General features: G+C 40.0%; 1 protein-coding gene across 1 annotated transcript in view; it reads right to left on the reverse strand.

Annotated features, from left to right (window-relative positions):
* Window positions 1-5,338, reverse strand: part of mef2aa (myocyte enhancer factor 2aa) — a 59,816-nt gene extending 54,478 nt beyond the window's left edge. The window contains exon 1 of the mRNA XM_080027882.1: window positions 5,120-5,338. The gene's annotated coding sequence lies outside the window, so the exon portion shown is untranslated. The remainder of the gene's footprint in view (window positions 1-5,119) is intronic.
* Between the last annotated feature and the right edge of the window lie 662 nt (window positions 5,339-6,000).

Raw genomic sequence — 6,000 nt, forward strand, 5'->3', positions numbered from 1 at the left:
TGATTTGATTGATTTGGGACAACAACACTAATTTCCCTAAAAATTACTCGGCTCAGCCTCATCACATTAAATATTTGACGTCACATCTCTAACAGCAGTGGAATGTGTTTTTAAAGGGCACCTCATGCAGCCAATGGAAATCTGCAGCGTCTGTTGAGCAGCCAATTAGAGGGAGGAAGGCGTGAACCGCTTGACTCCCATATGGAGCCTGTCACGTGTACGTGCAGGATTACAGGAGGTGTGGTTACCGGGCCACTGTTACTGTTTTCACTGGGTATGGAAACAGGTGTGATACAATAATCGTCTACGTCTCATATTCCAGGCTGACTACATGCATAGGTTCATACTTCTTATGGCATAAATCGCTACATTTTAATGATGATTATTGAAATTTTGCAGACAGTTTTTTTTTAAACAAATTTAAGATCATCAGCTTTGTGTACAACAACTATGAGGAGCAACCTTGACCAGTTGCATCATCAAAAAAGGCACGGTAATGCAAAAATAACACTGACAACAAGGTTAATTTCACTTCCATAATTAGGCCTATTTTGGTAAAACTCTTGATGTTGCTACGTTTTCTTAAGTAAAGGATGCATTTGAATAAATCATCTACTTCCATCATAGCCTAAATCACAAGTTTACCTGATATAAGTTGGAGCTTAAAGATCTCCTATTATACTACTTTTCTGGTCTTAATTTATTGTTAAAAACTGCTATACCATAGAGCAACCTGACACGAATCACATCACAAAAAACTGTGTAGATTTTCGGGAAACGCTTCCTCTCATCTGGGCAATTCAGCATGCTCTGTCAACACTGCGCTTCGGCCATCTCCGCCCCCTCCCCCCCCCCTGCTGCAAACCCCACTCCGTTGTGATTGGTTGCCTTCCTTCCGGAGCACTTTCAGCAGTGCGCGGGCAGATGTGCGCAGGAAGGTGGGGGCATGGCCGGAGCGCGCTAGCACGTTGCAGCATTACCATACATGGAAAAATCCGGAACCGCGACGACACGATTGCAGGAAATTTGAACTGATTTGAACGAGTGAATTCTCGACCGGCTGCCCTAGTGTTTAGCGCTCTGCACAGCCACCCCAGACGGTCAGCAGGGAATACGTCTAAATGCATGCAAGTCATTATTTGATACTTTAGTATGGTTAAATATGACTATAAATCATTATAACAACGTTTATAGGTCATAAAAGTCGAAAAAGTATAATCGGTCCACTTTAAAGGAGTTATACTATTATTAGTAAAGTTTCAGTTATGCTAATCAATATCTTGCGGTAAAGTCATAAATCATGTTTCTGACAAGCTCCAACCACAGCGAGTTCTACAGGGCTGTACGCTTATTTTTTAAAGTGGTAGCACTGGTGCTAGCAAGCAAAAAAATTCAGTAGCACAAAAATAGATTTGGTAGCACACAAAGTATGATCGAAAACTTGCATGACCCTAACCCTTGCATTTAGCTCTAATTACCTTTGAGCATGTCATCTTGGTCTCATTTGAGATTCTCAATGAATATGATATCCTAGTGTGCAGTAGTAATTGTAGAAAAATGAATAGGGGTGCACTGATTGCAATTTAGACAAAAGAGTCTAACCTGCCAATGGCAATTTTTTTGCTGATTCAGAATTATTTCCCCCCCATAGAACTATAAAAATAATGTCTATACCTATATATTTTTATAAACATATCATTATTATATTAGCCTAATAATAACAAACATTTTTAGAACATTTCATTCTTTTAATGAAAACCATACTTTAAAACATTGAACATATAGCCTATTAAATAAATTAGTAAACATATTTATACAATTCAGGCCAAATTAAATAGGTTGTGTCAATCTTTGTCAGTTACTATCATAGATAGTTACTGCTGTTGACTGCAGGGCTGTGAAGCGGCCTAACTTCCTGTTCTTACCTGCTTCAAAATAAAAGTCAACTCGCATTTGGCTAGTAACCGACTTTTATTGTGAAGGCGCACAGGAAATGTTCTGTTTGCACACGCGCTAACTTGACTGCCTTAATGTAAAGGGAGCCGTCTCCTTCCTGTTTTTAACCGTTGGTGAAGTTAGACGCTATAATCTCGCCGCACAAGCACAGATCCCGAGCACACATCTTTCACCAGCCAAAGTGGAGGGTAGACTTAATAACTTACTCGCCTAAGACTACATTCACCCGCATTTGGAGAGTGTTAATGTAGAGCCCTCTAAGCAGTATTGTGCATCGCTCCTCTGTGTCTCAGAGAGACAGCATCTGCTCATTAGCACTGGTGCGACTGGACTTGTATTCATCATCGCACGTGATCAATTTCAGTAGCAAATGCGATCAAAACTGTCGCACTGTACAGCCCTGGAGTTCTACCAGCATCCAATGCGGAAGTGACACAAAATTAAATTCCCTGAGTGGCCACTAAGAGGTGGTCCCAAACAGAGCAATTTCTCATTGACTCCCCTGTTAGATAGGACGTTTTCACAGCATTATTAAACCTATTTACGGCCTAGACCAAAAACAAACATTCTAGTCTCTATGTTTAGCTCCATGACAACACTGAGGGAGGGCATTTTTTGGGGGATTATTCTAGTTTTTAAACTATTGGAGGTTAAAATGTACAGATAATAAGGGGCGCGGTCTCTTGAGTCACAGCTAGCTGGCCGCTGGCCCTGACTTAGCCTCGGAGGTACATGTCAGCTAGATGGGCTTATTTCCCTCCCCTCGACATCATTGTAAATGAGGGTCACCCCTCAATGAAATATCGAGTATAAATAAAGGTTAAATAAATAAATATCAATGCTCTTTTTGGGTTAGACGAAATTAAGTGGAGTCAAACTCTGACAAGATGGCGATGCGCATAGGCCAGGACGATTGGATGCAGATGGAATAACTGAGGTCAGCCCGGATGCCACATCCATTTTATATACTATCTATGGTTTCTGACTATATGACTGCTTTCTATATCATATGAAATAGGACAGGGAGGCCTTACTGATCACTTCAATTGTCATTTAAACTCCAAAAAGTCACCAGACCAAATTTTTACTTTATATCGCTTACATACAGTGTTTTAAAAAATAGTAGTCGAAGCAATCTGGTATCCGTGCAAACATTCATTGATTTCATGGCACCATTGCACCTGATTGAATAGTAAAATAAGGCGTGATTATTTAAATGTCCTCCTCTAATTGTGTCCTTTTTTCTGCACTGCACTAAGTACGGCTGCTGCTGTATGTGGCTAATGTATTAGTCTACGACGTAGTATAGCCTGCTGGCCACTAGTGGATTGTGATACCTTTTTCAAAAGTTAGTCCTAAATATAAATTAAATGTATAGTTAAATTCACAATCTTTTTAATGTACTGTATGTCCTAGTTTATTTTAAGAAAACTGCAATAATGGTGGAATTTAAAAGATAACTGCTTGAAGTTTATTAAATGTAGTCTGCATTATCCTGTTCTTGACTTTCTGCCATGCACCAGTTCAGGTTAAATGGAAGCGTGCTTTATGGCCACATGAAATGTCCCTACAGTTTGCTTGAGCCCTGGTCCTCTTTTGCTTTCCTGTGCAAACTCGGGCTTTAAAAGAGCAGTATTTAAGCATCCATGGGTTCCACCTGCCAGGTTTTAACAGGCCAGTAGATATATACTGTAAGTGTCACTTTGTCCATTATAACCTCTGCCAGTTGTGCATAACTGTACATTACATGTGAATTAATGTGTCCATCACACATGCAGCCCCTTTCAAAGTTATACATAAGCCACAGTAAAGCTTGATACCTACAGTAGTCCTGTTTCTGTGTCTCTCTGTAACACAAACACACACACACACACACACACACACACACACACACACACACACACACACACACACACAAACAAGTATTTTATATTGCACCATGAGCTTTACGTACACTTGCACACACGCTTACACACACACAAACAAGTAATTTATATTGCACCATTAGCTGCATATAAAAGACAGATTGTAGCTCCATTGTAATGCACTACTTTCTGTGCCTGTTGGGTATCTTTTGAATATCATCTGTTGCCTCATGTTTTTTTTTAATCTATGGTGTAATTAGTATTACCAATTGTTTTGATTAAGATAATGAAGACACTTCTTGATAATATATGTAATCATATTTGTGTGGTGATTATATAGTAATAGAACTGTGCCAAATCCATTTCCTTTACTATCTGTGTGGATCAAATTAAATTCCATGGAATAAAACAAAAACATTTGGAACCCAAATGTGCTTATAACAAACAAAAGCCCTGATTTCAAAATGCAACATGAAACAAAAAACTTATAGAGATGTTGGTACCGGCTCTGATAAGTTGTCTTCCAACTGATGTCACTGCCCTAATCCCAATGTCCTAAATGTATCGTTTTTCTCCGTGATACTCAGATTTGTCTTTTTCTTAAACTTCACTTTGATTTTACTCTTCTTGTTATCTACAGATCAAGATACACGCTGCTGCAACATCATGTGAGGGTAGGATTCTTATAATCAATCAAAACGTGTAAATTGTTTTTTCACAGGTGCGTGTTAGTCTGCTCTTTTCTCCGCCGTAGTCGGTGATTAACAATGGGCATGACAAAAAGAATCAGACGGGAACAGTCCCCAGCTGTTTTCTTGGAGTGTTTTTAGCAAAGTTTCTGCAGTGTCGCGGTTCTTGGCGACTTCAGGATAATGCCAACTGACAACAGTGCAGAACCAAATTGCTCTCAGCATCTCCTTTAGCAGCACTCTTGTTTTTTTAACACACACACACACACACACACACACACACACACACACACACACCCCTCCCCACACATCTTCCCAAAGTGATGCCACCAACACAACAGGGATGTAAGCAGAAAATGAAATTAATATAGTTATTTTACATCAGCTCATTTAGTTTCACCTTAACGTGATGCTACATAAGGTATACTGTATGTGGTAAGATCATTTCTCAAATGCACATAATCATAGAAGATACAGTACTATCTTGCCTTGGAGTCCCATAGGACATCTGAATCAATCTTGAAATGACATGACATAAGTGTTAATTGGCATCATCACATTTCCAACATGTGCAAGGAGTCAAGACCTTTCCTGACACCTGTGTCTCACCTGTCTGTTGTCGTAAAAACGCCTTCACAGAACCTGCTGTTCCAATCTCCACTTTCCCCTCCGTACTAGTCGTGACTTCCTTATCCTCTTCTTTTCCTTCTGTCTACCACAACTCTTTGTCGTAATTCTGCTGTCTTCCTTTCACTCTGCACATAAGATTTACATCAAAGCCAGACCAGCTGGCTTTGGATGCTTCCTTCAGAGCCCTAAGAGGCCCGTCTTCACACCCCGTTCCTTCTCTTGTCCCTTGGTCTCTCTGCCGGCAGAGAGCAAGGGGTGCAGTGGTTTGAAGGCTGGGACCCCAGATGGACATAGACATGTCAAGCATGTGTTATGTTATGGAGCTTGGCTCACGGCTCTCCGTAGCAGCCACAGCTGTCAGTCATAACTCCAGAAGGTGTTGAGGATTATTCTCTCCTTTTCCATAGGGCTGGGAAGAACGCAAAAGTGTCATTTTCAACAACATAGTGAGCAGTTTTATAGAAAATGCGTTTTAAGTTTATGCATTAAGCTTCACTGTAATATGGTTTACAGTTAAAAAAAATAAAAAATTTCATGTAGATTACAAACAGCCGTTTTAAACCTTATTGATCAAATGTCCATGTAAAGTGGGTCTTTAATTATGAGGGAAAACTTAAATGTACGACATGGCAAGTTCTGTTTAACAAGTTGCGGGGACATGCCAAAATAACGGTTTGTTCCAGCAAGGCTTTGATGCACGACAGCTGGCATTTCCAACATTGCACCAGACCACAAATAGACCCAGACACTCTTTCTCTCTCCAATTAAAAAAGAGACTAAAACATGCATCTCATGCAGTGAGCTTTATTAGACTGTATAAGTCAAGTTTGATCTACGGAACGATAGTGAGGAAAGAAATA

Source organism: Ammodytes marinus (assembly GCF_949987685.1).
Source record: "Ammodytes marinus genome assembly, chromosome: 5".
Lineage (NCBI taxonomy): Eukaryota > Metazoa > Chordata > Actinopteri > Uranoscopiformes > Ammodytidae > Ammodytes > Ammodytes marinus.